This window comes from Phascolarctos cinereus, unplaced genomic scaffold, assembly GCF_003287225.1.
Source record: "Phascolarctos cinereus isolate Bilbo 61053 unplaced genomic scaffold, phaCin_HiC Scaffold_5;HRSCAF=322, whole genome shotgun sequence".
NCBI lineage: Eukaryota > Metazoa > Chordata > Mammalia > Diprotodontia > Phascolarctidae > Phascolarctos > Phascolarctos cinereus.
In genome coordinates this window covers 83458271-83474608 of record NW_027555958.1, presented here as the reverse complement: position 1 = coordinate 83474608, position 16338 = coordinate 83458271, and the positions used below count along the sequence as shown (strand labels likewise).

The 16338-nt window shown below is 37.2% G+C and overlaps 1 protein-coding gene across 1 annotated transcript in view; it reads right to left on the bottom strand.

Annotated features, from left to right (window-relative positions):
* Positions 1-5074, bottom strand: part of LOC110196910 (protein unc-93 homolog A-like) — an 81516-nt gene extending 76442 nt beyond the window's left edge. Inside the window, exon 1 of the mRNA XM_020970359.1 lies at positions 4997-5074. The gene's annotated coding sequence lies outside the window, so the exon portion shown is untranslated. The remainder of the gene's footprint in view (positions 1-4996) is intronic.
* Between the last annotated feature and the right edge of the window lie 11264 nt (positions 5075-16338).

The following is a 16338-nucleotide window of genomic DNA, read 5'->3' as shown; positions in this document are numbered from 1 at the left end:
TGATTTTCCAAAAGTGCGGATCTGACAACGTCATTCTCTTACTTGATAATCTCCAGTGATTCACTGTTACCTGTGGAATCAAGTATAAGCTCCTCTGTCATCTAAAACCCTTCACAATCTAACCCCACCCCATCTTTCCAGCCTTATTACACATTACTACCCTTCATGATCCCTACCATTCCTTCCTCTATTGGGTCTCCCTCATGGTACTCTATCTCTGAGCCTTTGCCCTGGCCACCCTTGTTGCCTGGAATGCATTCCCTCCTCACCTCTTCTTCTTGAATACCTTTAAGGCTCACCTTAAATGCCACCTTTAACACAGGTCCTTTCTTGACACAAGTCCTTCCCCAAACTACCGCTCTGTCCCATCCCCCGCTTCTGCCCCCTCACCCAACCATTAGAATCCCCTCCCCCCAAATCATAAGATCATTTATTTTGGGCTAGAAAAAAGCTGAGTCCAGCCCCTTTGTTTTTCAGATGAGGGAAATAAGACACAAAGGGGTCACACAACTAGTAAGTGTCTGAAATGAGATTTGAATCTGAATCTATTCTTCTAATAGTGATTATCCTCATTGCCTCTCACTAATCACCTTGAATCTGTTTTGCACAAATGTGCACATATGCACATGCTGTTCATCCTTCTCTTCCACCACCAAACTCTTTCATCACTATCTTTATATTTCCAGCATCTAGCCTAGTGTCTGGATCATAGGAAGTCCTTAATCAATCTTATTGATTAATTGTTAGCACCTGGCACAGTACAGGTATATAGTGTTTAATAAATGCTTCCTTTCATGCATGTTAGATCTTATCCCCCTCTCCCAATTTTTCCATGTTGGTAATGTCATATTTTCATCAAAGCTGTTGTGATTAGTCTACACTTAGACAGCTAAGTGACATAGAGTATAGAGCACTTGACTTGGAGTCAGGAAGACCTAAGTTCAAATATTGCCTTGGACAATTGCTAGCTGTGTGATCCTAGGCAAGTACCTTAATCCTTCCAAGCCTCAGTTTCCCCATATGTAAAATCAAAGATGCTAACAGCACCTATTTCTTAGGGTTGTTGCTAGGAAAAATACATAAAGTGCTTTATAAACTTTATAGCCCCTAGATAAATGCTATTATTCCACCCACCCAAAGAGGGAGGGAGAGTAATCCTGAATGTTCATTTATTCTTTAAGAAAGTAATTCTTCTGACCACAACTTCAGAATTGTAAGGGCTGTCCAAAGTACTTTGTCCTTTGCTATGTGATCCTCCAGGACCACCAGCGGAGCAAGAGCATTCCTTACAGATTTCCATTTATCCATGCCAAAAAGGTGGCCGAACCCAGGATTACGTATTTAAAAAAAAAACACACTGTACAGTTTTGTGCACAATTCTCTTTTTCTGTTCTACTATGCATAGAGAAATGGTCATTATATTTGGTATTGGTTCTGCTCAAGATAAAAATAAGTAAAATTTTAAAAGAAACATAATGGACAAGTAGATATTTGTAAAGGTTTTTGTTCATTCGTTTGTAGTACTCCTCACATCAGGGTATATTTTAAGATCTCCAAAATTACAGGTCACTTCAAGGTCATCTGCAGAGTCTAGCAGTTGCCACCAAGGATGGGTCAATATTGCTACTTCCTTTTACTACCCCAATTCAAAATAGTCTTTTCATTCCTTGAATCTTTATAAACCTTAGGTGTTTTTGATTTTCATTATAACAATAATATCTTACATTTGTATAGAGCATGCTAGTTTTCGTGAAATTGCATTTTGTAAACATTACATGAACACCTATACCACACACAGTCTCATTAGTGCCTCATTAAAACTCTGTTAGAGAAATAGTATGTGTACTTAGTTATCATCTCCAAACAGAGCGCCAGGGGCTCTTTGAGCTCCTAGGAGGGCAGCTAAGTGTACTCAACGCAAGGATACATTTGTCCACTGGCTTCTCTCTAGGTTTGAAAAGGGTGAAAACCTGTTGGAAGCCCTTAGGTCAGTGGTTTCCACTGACTTTATGTAAAAACGTCCCTTTCCTTTTTTAACAACAACAAAAAGTTATCCTTTATACACTCTTGTAGAACTAGCTATGACAATAAATAATTCTGATAGTTTGGTTTTTGTTCAAATAACATTAAGAATTTACTGTAGTTTTATAATAAACAAATGAATCCTAAGCACATGACAGGAATAAAGTGCTGCATTTGCAGGCATAGGATCACAGGGACAGAAAAGGATGAGACCTTTAAGATCTAACCACCACTTTTACAGTTGAGGAGCAGGATGGCTAATGACTTGCCCAAAGTTGTGAACTCCCAAAACTTTCTCTTTTAATCCTCTGACTACAAATCTATCACTTTTCCCACTTTTCACTTATCCAGGGAGCAAATTTAAGAGGGGTAAATGCTCCCTCCCCTACACTTCAAACTTCTCCACAGGGATGCATTAGGTATCTGAAACCAGGGGTGTGGGAAGAGTTTCAGTTTGCCACGCTGCCCCTCAGCAGGGCCTTAACAGTCTGGACTCTTGGCCCTCCTGTCAGTCTGATGGATGGGGAGCCTGTGGGTAGGAGAAGTAAGAGTATCCAAGATCTCTAGCTCCAGCCACAATATAGAAGGACAGGTGGGAGGCATCTGATTATCATTGGAATGCACTATCCACTTAAGTGTAGGTGGAGGCCAAGGCCTCCCAGAGAAGGAAGATTCCAAAGGGAGGAGAGGCAGGAAGGAACAGTGACTTGTCTCCACACCTGAGTTCACAGCCTTGAGGCTGGCCCACCCTGGCAACTCCCCATCAGCTACAACAGATTCTCACAGTGTTGGTTTTGTTTTATTGACTTTATTTTCACTGGAAAAAGTGAATGTATTTATGTGGGAGTTTTGTTTCAAGATGTCCAATAATTTAGGACATAGTTTTGCAGATCTCCCTTCCAACCTCTAGAATGAGTCTGTCCCAGTGGATCTACACCACTATTTGGAAAACTCTGCATTACTTTGTGGCAATTCCTCTCCCTCCCAAAACAAACAAACAAACAAAAACAAAACCCTGAATCTTCTGTCTAGAGTGATGGTGTCATCCCTGTAACCTTGAAAAAAAAAGATAAGTAAACTAAATCTGGTTTCTCACCCACAAGGTAAGTCTCAACTAGCTTTTGCGGTTATTGTAGGCCAGGTGTTTTTACCTATTTTGCGTGTCATGGAAGTTTGGTGAAGTCCATAGAGTCCCTTTCAGAATAATGTTTTTAAACACATAGAATAAAATACATGAGATTATAATAGAAACCAATTACATTGAAATATATTATGAAGATATATGTATATTTTTAGAATTTTTATAAAAGCTTCTTTAGAAAGTTTTCCATGGATTCTGTGAACAGATTTTGGGAGAGAACTGAGGCTACTTGATAGCTTTTCAGAAACTGAGTCAAGAATATTTTTTTTAATCTTTCTACAGATTAGAACCCCACAGCCTTAGTGATCTAGCTATTCTATTGCCTTCATAAATCTTTCTGCTTTCTTGAGAATCCTCAGGGGTTCTTAACGTGGGGTCTGTTAACTTAGTTTTATTATTTTGATAATTTCCACTGGGGACTTCCCTGAGTTGTTGAACATGCCTCAAGTAGGATGCCTTCTTCCTGGCCCCTTTCCTTTTTTTAAAAAATTAATTTATTTTGATTTATCAACAATAACTTCCATAAGCTTTTGAGTTTAAAATTTTTCTCCCCCTTCCTTCCCACCACCCTTCCCAACATGGCACATAATCTGATATAAGCTAAATATATACATTCTTATCAAACATATTTTCATATTAGTGATGTTGTAAGTAAGAATTAGAACCAATAGGAAGAACCACCAGAAACAGGAAACAAAACTCAACAGAAAAAAAAATAGTAAATAGTATGCTTCCATCTGCATTCAAACTCCACAGTTCTTTCTTTGGATGTGGATAGCATTTTCCATCATGATGAAGATATTTTTAAAAACCAAATTCACAGTTCCCAGGTTAAGATCCCCTATTCTAGGGGAAGAAACTCTTACTGCAATATAGATATGGCAGAAAATTGAAAAACTGTAATAGCAGTAAGATTTTTTAAATTTAATTTTTAATTTTCATTTTCAGTTCCTAATTCTCTCCCTCCCTCTACCCCTCTCCCATTCACTGAAAAGACAAGAAATATGATATGTATTATATACAGTTAAGTCTTTCACAATCGATCATCATTACAATATTGCCTATACAATGTTCTCCTAGCTCTGCTAACTTCACTTTGCATCAGTTCATGTAAGTCCTTCTAGGATTTCCTGAAACCATTCTCTTCATGATTTCTTATGGCACAGTAGTATGCCATCACAATCATACACTACAACTTGTTCAGCCATTCCCCACTTGGTGGACATCCCCTCGGTTTTCAATTCTTTGCCACCAGAAAAAAAGAGCTACTCTAAATACTTTTGTGCGTGTGAGTCCTTTTCCTTCTTATTTGATCTTTTGGGAGTATAGACCTAGAATAAGTTTTACTGGGTCAAAGGGTATGCAGTTTTATAGCTTTATGGGCATATTTCTAAATTGTTCTTCAGAATGGTTGAACTAGCTCATACCTCCACCAGCAGTGCATCAGTTTACCTATTTTTCCATAGTCCCTCCAGTATTAGTCATTTTCCTTTTCTGTCTTCATAGTCAATCTAATGGGTTCGAGGTGGTACCTCAGAGTTATTTAAATTTGCATTTCACTATTTTTATTGATTTAGGGCATTTTTTATGTGACTATTGAGAGCTTTAGTTTCTTCTGAAAACTGCCTGTTCATATCCTTTAATCCCTATTGGGGAATGGCACTTTTTTTTTTCAAATAATTTGGCTGGGTTCTCTATATGTTTATAAAATGAGACTTTTATCAGAGGAACTTGCTGTAAAAATTTCCCCCCTAGTTTTCTGCTTTCTAATTTTGGCTGCATTTGGTTTTAATAAGATAATAAAAATTATGTAATAAAAATTATCCATTTTACCTCCCACGATTCTCTCTGTCTCTTGTTTGGTCATGAACTATCCATAGATCTATACATAGATCTGACGGGTAATTTTTTTCTCCGTTCCCTTAACTTATTTATGACATCGCCCTTTATGGCTAGATCATGTTCTCAGCGTCACTTCCTACCAACCGGTTTCAAGGAGAAGGTAAATTCAGTAGCAGCTGCCAGGATCGGAGCCCCGAGGGAGGGTGAGACCGAGGGTGGTGACTGAGCGGACTTGGTTTCTCCCAGACTGTGCCTCCCCACCCGCCCAGATTGCAGAAATCTACCTCTGCCCTCTGGATAATATTTGGCCCTTAACGGGGAGAGGGAGGGGAGGGGGAGGGAGGAGGGGATTCATTTCCCTGTGAATGACCCAGAATGAGAGGGCTCTAACCGTCACTGGATGAATGGATGGACCAGAATTGGCTAGCCTTCAGCAAGACAATGAAAGAAGCTGTTCTGAAGAACTCTGAGCAGTACCTAAGTGAGCTGGCAGAGCAGGCTGAGTGTGAGATCACTCACAGCTAGAAATACAAGCATGAGATCAACCATGTGCAGAAGACCTACCTAGAATTGACTCCCACGATAGCAGCACTAGAGAAAGAACACAAGGTAATTATCAAGGTGAAGAATGTGGATAAGACATTGGAAACGGAGACTGATGCCTGGTACTTCTTCCAATTGCCAGAAAATTATGGAAAAAAAGCCCAAACTTTGGCTGTATGAATACTTCCTGAAGTACATCAAGTCTGAGAAGAGCTACCATTTCCATTTGGGGCAGTGCCAGTGGAGGCAGCCACCTGTCAAGGAAATCTACTTAAAACAAAACAAAGCAAAACAAAACAAAACAACAACTAGGTGTATGAAGTGGATGGCAAAGAATATAAGATTTATTTCCAAAACCTGTATCTATTGGCCAAACTCTTTCTGGACCACAAGAGACTTGTCTCTGAAAAATACATAGATAAACAAATAAATTAGTGGATAGATGAATAGATGGATATGTAGGTAGGTAGATATATAGATGATAGATCACATACCCCTTTTGAGCTTGTGAGATGTTGGTCTATTCCCAGTATCTGCCAGATTACTTCCCTGTTTGCTCCCCAGTTTTTGTCAACTAGTGAGTTCTTGTCACAGTAGCAGTGATCTTTGGATTTATCAAACATCATTTTACTGTGCTCATTTGCTTCTGTATATTGTATACCTAATCCATTCTATTGATCAGCCACTCTATTTCTCATCTAATATAAATTGTCTTGATGATTACCACTTTGTAATATAGTTTGAGATCCGGTGTTGCTATTACTCCTTCCATATTTTTTCATTGATTCCCTTGATATTCTCAACCTTTTGCTCCTCCAGATGAATTTTATTATTTTTCCTAGCTTTTATAAAGTATTAATTTGTTAGTTTGTTACCGAATATGCATTTGTATGGCACTGAATGAGCAAATCAATTTAGGTAGTATTGTCATTTTTTTATGTTGGCTTGGCATACCCATGAGCAATTAATATTTCTCCAATTGTAGATTTGTTTTTGTGCAAAGGAAGGATGAAAATATCTTGTCAAAACAGTAGCAGGAAGAAAAAGCTTAAATACCTTTTCCATGTGCTGCTCTACTAATTCCTTTCTTGTGTTTTGTCTGGGCTTGCATTCTGATCTGTGTTCTCATTGAGAGGAAGAGCAAGTAACTTAGAAAGCATAGTCTCTTAAGACAGAGAGGCTCTCCTTTTCCTTGATTCAATGATATGGAAAAGTCACTAACATTCAATTAGTTCTTGTGCTTTGTCAAAGAGTAGAATGATTTTGAGGCCATTCAGGAGCCAGTGAGAAGGCTAAAACTGCCAGACTGTTGGGAAGAAGTGAGGAAGGAGGTTTTATAGTTAAAATGGAGGCTCTCACCTCTCACTCCTTCCCCCACTCCCAAAGTATGACATTGTTCTTGTGAGATGCCTGGACGAAGGAAGAGCAGGAATAGGAGGGATTCTAAGTAGACTCAGATATTGGGACCCTGCATGGATCCACCTTGTGTCCTTTGTTCTTCTCACGCCAGACCCTGCCCTGCCTGCCCAGGGTTCTTGCTGCCAAGACCCAAAACTGAGTGGTACTGACAGAAGCTAACAGACGGCATGGCGCACCAGCAGGTCAGCGGACTGGAAGGCATGGACAGTGTGGACACTTCCTGAACAGACACAAAGGTCTATTTGGCATGAGGCAGAAGTTGCCAAGCCCCACTCAGGGCTTCACGAGTGTTAGAGGAGAATATTCTGTCTGGCACTCAAAGGACACTCACTGCCTGTGGCTCTGAGGATGATGCTCCACCATTAGGAATTTCATGTCTTGTTACCACAAATTCTGTTGCATTCCAAAGTCTTATAATTCTTGGAGATGCATCCAGGATGCAACCCTGATGTAGCAAGACAAATTTACTGGGTGGAACTGAAAAGAAGATGAGGGTAGATATTGCCCAGATGGCCACTATTTTTTAATTGTTTCATTTTAAAATATTAAATGGCATATATACTTTTAAAATAATGTAAAAAAAATAAAGTTAGAATGTGACCTGATTGTGAAAACCTTTGTGTTGCCAGGATGAATTTGAACTTCATCCACCAGCAGTGCTTGACTTACTGGTCATAGGGTGAAAGCAAGGGTTGAATTAATGAGGTTTGCAAATGCCATAAAAAACAAAAAACAAATGTGGACGAACCTTGGCAGGGCAGGATTCACCCCATTTAAGGGAATAAAGAAGGACTGAATTTATGGGGCCACCAAATTAATTGAAATTCATTGAAACCATACAGTGTACCATGGTACAGTAGTAGTAGTAGTAGTAGTAGTAGTAGTAGTAGTAGTAGTAGTAGTAGTAGTAGTAGTAGTAGTAGTAGTAGTGGTAGTGGTAGTAGTAGCTACACTAACAGCAACAGCAGCAGCAGGACAAAGAGGAAGAAGAGGAGGATGAGGAAGAAGAGTCTACATTATGATTATTTCTACTTCAGAAAAATTTACTCCCAAATCCAGAAGTGATTTCACTAGAGCATAGATGTAGAACTAGTAAGAAGCTTAGAAGTCATGTAGTCTAACTTCCTCATTTTACAGATGAGGAAACTGAGGCACAAGTAGTTTAAGTGACCTGCCCAAGGTAAAAGAGGTAATAAATGGTAGAGCTGAGATTCAAGCCCAAGCTGTTTGACTCTAGACCCTGTCTCTTCTCCTTTGGAGGAAGAGAAGTTTTGGGGGGTTTTTTTTGCCACACCATCTCCCCAATACTTGATCACCATTAATAACATTGAGTCCATCTCATACACATGCTGTACAAGAGAAGAACTGATACAGAAGAACTAAATTAAAAATTAGTTAAATACAGAGGGGAAGAGGGTGGGTAGTTCTGGAGCCCTACTGTCATTGGGAATAAGTTAAAGCGGGAACGACAAATATATTTAGAAGGGTATAAAAATCTTCTAGATTCAAAAAGAAATAAGAGGGCAAGGGGATAGGGTGGAGGTAGAAGATAAAGGAGGAATTCTTGGAGGTGGGATAGATTAAGGAATAGGAGGGCAAGGTGGTGGGTAGAAGTAAAGTAGAGGACTGAGGAGGGATAGGAATAGGGTGAGAAGGACAGCAAGGAAAATAGGAAGGAGAAAAATATGCAACATCTAATTATAGTTTAGATATGAATGGTATGAAGTTACCTATAAAATGGAAACTGATAGAAGACTAAAAGTTTGAGTTCAACAAAATGTTCCTTTCAGGAAATGTTATAAAAATGAGAGATACACACAAACATAAAAAAAGGGTCAGAAGTAGAATTTATTATGTAAAAAAGCAGAGATAGTAACCATGATCTCAGACGAAGTTAAAGCTAAAATCAGATTTAATCAAAAGAGAAAAATAGGGAAACAACACTGTGTGTCAGCCATATTACTCAATAGTTTTAGACCATATAAAATAACTAGACTGTAAAAAAAAATATGAGAGTATACCTGCCAAAACTGAAACAGGAACTATATGAATTTTTCAACACAGAATGCCTTTTATACAAAGCTAGATTTAAATAACTAAGGTAATATCTATTGTGCATGGGTACATAAAGCTATTGTAACAAAAAATGACAATTTCACCTAACCTATTTATGTAATACCATATCAAATTACTAAAAATTATCTTAATGAATCAGAAAAAATAACAAGGTTCATTTGGAAGAGCAGAAGGTCAGGAACTTCAAGAAAATCAGGGGGAAAAGATGTGAAGAAGCTAGATTCAGACCTTAAACCATATTATAAGGTAAGAGCACTGTTGAAGTATAAAATGGATAATTTTGATTATTTTAAATTATTTTTCCTGTATATAAAATAAAACCTATGTAGCCAAGAATAGAGGGAATGCAGAAAATTGGTGGGAAAACTCTCATAGACAATCTCCCAGAAAGAATACGATTGGGTCAGAACATTGCTGTGGCATAGGAAATAATAAGCTGGTGGGTTTAGAAAAATATGGAAAGGCTTGTATATATGAAGGAAGATGCCATCTACAGATGACAAATGGAAATAAGTATACTACAGTTTTATGCATATATGTTTGAGTATGTATGTACATATTTTTATGAATATCTATGTATGTGTATGTATATATGTATATGTTTTACATACACACATACATATATACATATATCAACACTTAATTTTAGCCTGAGGGTGGGGGGAATGGGAAGGGGAAAAAAAGTTAAAAGTGTATATTAGAGGACAAAAGAAAACATACAAGGAAGCAAAGATGGGCAGCTTTGATATTAATGTGTAGTATTCTTTATATAGGTTTTCTTGAAATGGAAATTTATTGCTTTATATTGAATTCTCTCATGTTCTGCTGTGTATATGACATTGTTTTCTTTTCTTATTTTGTGTTTAAGTTTAAAATAAATTTTAAAACTTAAAAAAGGAATAAAACTTAAAGCCTAAAAAGTGTTGAATCCAAAATAAATTACTATTAGTAATAACAATATATAGCTCATAATAAAAATAGATTTTTAGTACAACAATCCTATGAAGAATGAACACATATCTCCACTTTTCATATGAGGAAAGTGAAATTGAACGATTAAGGGACTTGCTCAAATCAAGGTCACAAAACCAGTAAGAAACAATCAGGACCTGAACCCAAGCCTTCAATCTTCAAGCACAGTATTCTTTCCAGTATAAGACACAGCACATACTGTTTCAATGTGGACAATTCAGGGGACAGTGAGTGAAGTGGGGAGACAATCTTAAGTGATATGGCTGCATTATCCAGGCATTTTATCTGCTTCCCTGAATTCATCAGCTAATTGGTTAATTTTCTTCACTACATTTAGCATGGAAAATACTCAAAGACTAATTCCCTTTGTTTTTGAGATTTGAGCCATTGATTAATGGGTTTTTTTTTAAGCCAGATGCATTTCTATGAACTCTAAAAGAAAGGTTTGCTAGCCAATATCATTCACTTAATGTGCAAGCCTGTGTAAATTACGACAAGAGACAAGCAAGCATTCTTGTCCCAGACTTGAATGCTAAGCCCTTGGTCTGTATTTTAAAAAGGAAAGGCACAATCATCAGGCTATCTGTTATCTCTGAAGTAGAATTTCTCATTTCACTAGGTCAACACTTGCTGTACTTAAGAATAATCCCATACAGGGATCTTGGGCTTTAAGGAGGCATAGCCTTTTTCAGTGCAATGTGAAATCTAAGGTTTGTAAGGGCCAACCTTAAAGAAACTGGGTGGCATTATCTCTGGGCACTTATTTCTGCTGTCTAAGGATGCCCTTTGTCATGGCTTACAGGTTCATTAGTGGAGTCAAACCCTGAACTTGTTTCTTATTGTAGGTGTGTTTAGCAGAGATGGATAATTATGTGCCATTAGAGTGCAATTTCAGTCTGGGACTAGAGAGAGACTTCATCAACCTTATAATTATGCAGCTAAAACATTTCTGTTATTAGAGTGAAGGGATGAATGACAGTTTTACCATGGTTTTCTGACCCTTGACCTATCTACAGTAACATGCATTTCAGGAATAGGTTGCTAATGTGTATAATGGCAGAAAACATGGTCCTTCCTATCCTTGTACATAATCATGGTGTCTCTATAACAGGAGTTTCTTAACCTAAGGTCTGTGAACTTACTCTAAAAAAGATCTTTAGATAACTGTTACTTCTTTCCAAAGGAATTTTCAAAACAAAATATGATACTGCTCTGAATTTACCTTATTTTTGAAGTTCAGAATTCTTTTTAGAATCAGTTATAAGCTTTTTTCCTTCCAAAATGAGACCAGTGAGTTCAAGATTGACTTTTAAATTTGCAGTTGTTTAGCATTAAGTCTTTGGGATTTGTAAAAATCAAAGGAAAGGATGGGGGTGTAGTATGAATAATTCTGGCAAAGTAAAATTCTTTTGTGATTCTACTAACTTGGATGATTCAAATAAAAACAGCTAAATCAGGAATTTTGCCTGATTAACCTAGATAATTTTCTTCATTATCTACTTTGATTTGATATCCAGGGCAAAGACACCAAAGCCTGACTTAATCTCCCTTCTGTAAGCAATCTCCTTAACCTGAGAGTGTAACCCTTTTTCATGGCAGCAGCAACTAGATAAATAAATTTCATTACTGGATAGATCACCATGGGAGCTATGATTAAGAAGTGGAAGGGACATTTGAAACCACCTAGTCTAAAAAAAACACATATAGTCCAATGCACTCATTTTTACAGATAAGGAAAGGAGGTCCAAAGCAGTGAAATGACTTTTCCAAGATCACCAGTATATTCTGAAGTATTATCCAAGGATATAGGATAATGTAGGACCATAAATTAGAATTGCATAAAATTTGTAGGATGAAGGAGGTTATGAAGAATTCATTCCATTAGTGGCACAGGGAATTGAATGTTTTACTGAATATCAGGCTTTGTAACTGTTTCTGAGTTTGATTTCCCTATGACTAAGATAAATAAACCTCACCCAGAGACTTGTCAATCTTGTCAGTATCTCACCTTTGTCTAGTCTCTACTTCACACCATAATCACCCTAGTTCAGGTCCTCATCATTTTTGACTCTTTTAATAGTCTCTTGTAATTGGTTTCTCTGCCTCTAAATCTTTCTGCTCTACGCAGCTGCTAACTAGATATTTCTAAAGTTCAGCTCTGACTGTGTCATTCCCTTGTCAGTAGCCTTTTGTGGCTTCCTATTCCCTCTAGAATAGAAGCAGTAAAACTTCTGTGTGGCATTTCAAACATTTTACAATATGGCTCCAGCCTATTGCTTATCCTACACTCCAGGCAAACTGCCTATTTGCTGCTGCTGGACTGAACATTCTATTTCCCACCTCCATAACTTTCCAAAGGCTATCACCCATTCCCAGAATGTTTTCCTTCCTCATCTCTACTTCTTATAACTCCTGCTTACTTTTATGGATCAGCTTAAGTTTCTCCTCTTACAAGAGGGCTTTCATGCGTTCCAATTGTTACTTTGTGTGTGTGTGTGTGTGTGTGTGTGTGTGTGTGTATGTATATATATATATATATACACATCCTGCATTTAATTATCTACAAATACTTTGTGTCCTCCTATAGAGTACAAGCTTTTTAAGGACAAGATTTGTTTTGCTTTCAGTGTTTAGCACAATCCCTGGCACATATAAGGGACTTACTTAATCAATAAGCATTCATTATCTCTTAGGTCCAAATAGACTTAATTAAGGATATAATGGAGGAAGTAGAGACATTGGTTTAATAACTAAGAATTCATGCTATGTTTCTTTTCTCTTCTCATTTCAATGTAATAGGACAAAGTGAAGCTGGTGTCTTTGCATAACCCTCCCTCACTTAAATCCAATTCATTTTTATGTAATGGCATCACCTCCCTGATATTATGTCCTCTTCAAAAATGAATGACAAACAACTAACTATCAATGTAATAAAGAAATGCAGGCAGAATTAAATACATCGTGAACTTATTCATTTAAATTGGAATTGTTAAATTATTGTGGGTTTTTTTTAAGCAATCAGTATTAAATGACTTGCCCAGGGTCACATAGCTAGTAAGTATCTAAAGCTGGATTTGAATTCAGGTCCTCCTAACTCTAGGGCCAGTGCTCTATCCACTGCACCACTTAGCTGCCCCTATTTTTAAAAAAATTATTATGAAATTTTCCATTTGGGTATGCTAGTCTAGATTTTCTTTCTTTTTAGAGCAAAAGAGAGTGGATTGGTGCTAATTTTCCAGATCTTTTGAGAAACTGTTATAACCTTGTCATGAAGGGATGATTTCTCTCACTTCTCTGGCTCCTTTCTGTCCTCAAGATAACCAGAAATTCTATCATCTCATGCCAAGTAGAATATTGTCACCAGCTCTTGTCTTAAGTAGTACATGGTTCACAAGGCTCATAGAATCAACAGGTTTATTTACAGGCCAACAACAACAAACAGAACTCATATCAGAACTCATGAGAAATACTTACATGCACCAGTTGTTCTGGTCTTCAGATGCCTGTATAGCCTCAATCACTTATATTCATTTCCCTGATAAGGACTCCCAGTGGGTGTTGCTTCTAGTTGGACTCCTCAGTAAATGTCTCCTACTGAGTCTGTTGAGCCCACTATTTGTCAGGAGATTGTCCCAGTGCCAGACCATAGGAGTTTTTAGAAATGTCAACTACACTTGTACAAACACACTTAGAGACAGTGCCTTATTATCATAAATTGTTTCCCTACTCTAATTAAATTTATCTTAATCCTTTGTGTATAGATATTTTTATGTTTCCAGCAAAAAAAAAAAGAAAATTCATAAACTTTCTAACCCACCATGCATAAGATGAGGAACTTTAATCAGAAATATATGAAATGGTCAAAAATGAGGAAAGCTCATATTTCTAAGTCACATGGTTGGAATGAGCCGACAGGAAATGGCACCATTTGAATATATGAAGACTTCCTAGTTTTTTGAGGACATGCTTATGATATAATTCCTTTTAGTAGGTTTTCAGACATAAAGCACACACATGACAAAGGTAACTTTCTGTCTAGAGTAAAAGAACTTTGTGATGTGGATCCAATGAGATAAAACAGTTCTGCCTTATGTAGTAACACCACTAATGAATGGAGGAGAGATAATAAAGAGGAACAATTTGGAAAAGTATGGTATATACTAACTGTAAGTCTAGAATTGCTTTTGTCTTTGGGATATACATTTGAATCTAGTTGAACTCTCCCAGTCCAAGGCCTGGTGCTTCAAAAACATGGCATGTTCCAAATACCCTTGGCATCTGGCTTCACTCTTTGAAGCACTGTTTTTAGCTTCCTTTTATGAAGCAGAGATTTTACCCTGAGTGTGGATGAGTCAGATATTTTCCCTTATCCTGAATGTATTTACATGTATAACCAATTTAAGGCTGTCTGTAATCAGCAATGCCCCTGAAAATATCCCTTAAAAGAATGTGGGAATCATCCTGAAGGGAACAAAATGGCTCCCAACAATAACAAATCCAGGGTGGAGAAAGGGAGGGAAGACTGAAAGGATTTGATGGGTTTGTCTCAAATGATAATGTTCATGCAATCAAAGGCACTCTTTCTGTTAACTACCAATCCACAGTTAGAAGAATTCTAACTACATGCAAAATTAAGAGGCTAGAAATGTCAGCAATAAATAGGTAGAAATATTTCTTTCATCTAGGATTTGGACCAGCCTTTGTACCTGGCTGCCACCTACTACTTGTGTGACCCCTAGGTAAATTACTTAACCTCCGTTGGTTTCAGCTCCTCATCTGTAAAATGAAAGGGTTCAATTAGATGACTTTTAAAGTCTATTCTGACTCAAAATCCTATGTTTATATATGATCGTATGTAGTAGCATATGATTAGGAGCCCTACATTTGAAGGACAATAAAGAGGTGATAATGAATTTCGTGGGACTTTATCAAGATTCATAGGATTGTAGATTGAGAGAAAGAACCTCAGTGGCCAACCTACCTCATTTGACAGATAGGGATACTGAGGCTGAGAGAGATTAAGCAATGTTCTGCCTACCTCTCTGATCTGGTAAGTGTTTGCTTTTCACTAGGCTTATACTGCAGGACCACAGGCAATGTTTGTGTTTTTTCATATTAAGCCCTGTAACCCGAATTATTTTCCTGGGTCCTGTAGCTCTTCAGGGAAGGACTCAGTACATTTCTCAGTACGTTACAGCAGATCTGACTACATTACCCCCAGAGGCTCCCTATCATTTCCAGAATCAAATATAAAGTTCTCAGTTTAACATTTGAGGCTCTTCATAACCTTTTCATAACTTCAAAACATTCATAACATTTTCAGTCTTCTCATGCTTTATACCCTTCCATGAACTCTGTGATTCAGTGAAACTAGCTCTTCTATTGTTCCTTACATATGACATTCCATCTCCTGTCTCTGCGGTATTTTTTGCATTGGTTATCCCTATGCCAAGAATGCTTCCCCACTGACATCCTGGCTTCTTGAAAGCTCAATTTGAATACTCACCTTCTATAGGAGGCCTCTTTAGTTCCCTAGCCACTTGAACCTTTTCTTTTAAGTTTACTCTCCTTCAACTTTGTATGTATCTTGTTTGTACCTATTTTTTTTCTTTGTACCTATTTATTTACAATCTATCTCTTCTGTTATTATGTAAGTTCCTTGAGGGCAGGAAATATTTTTGATTTTTGCCTTTCTTTGTAGCCTTATCATTTGGCACAGTGATTGGCACACAGTAAGCACTTAATATATGCCTAAATTATCTATTGATTGGGCAAAAAACAGTAATGATGAAGGAATAACACTTCCAGACCTTGAATTATATCAAGGAACAGTAGTCATTAAAACTATTTAGTCCTGGTTTAAAAAAGAGAGAGAGAGAAAAGTAGGTAATACTAGATAAATAAGAATAAGAAAAGACCAGAGTCAATAGACTGATATTTAATAAGTTCAAAAACATAAACTACTTGGGAAAGAACTTGATATTTGACAAAAAACTGGGAAAACTGGAAAGAAGTTTGGCAGAAGTTAGCTTTAAAACATCTTACAGCATATGCCTGGATATATTACATAAAGATCCATTACAAATTAGAAGATAAGTTTTCACAGTTATGGCCAGTGGAAAAATTATTAGCTAAATAAGAGAAAGGAGATCGGAAAAGTTACAAAAAACAATAAAATTTTTACACAAGCAAAATCAATGCAGCTCAGATAAGAAGGAAAGCTATTAGTTGGAGGAAAAAAAATCTTTGCATCAAAGATTTCTGCTAAGAGTCTAATAAATAAAATATGTAGGGAATTAATACAAATATATAAGATTTGCCAT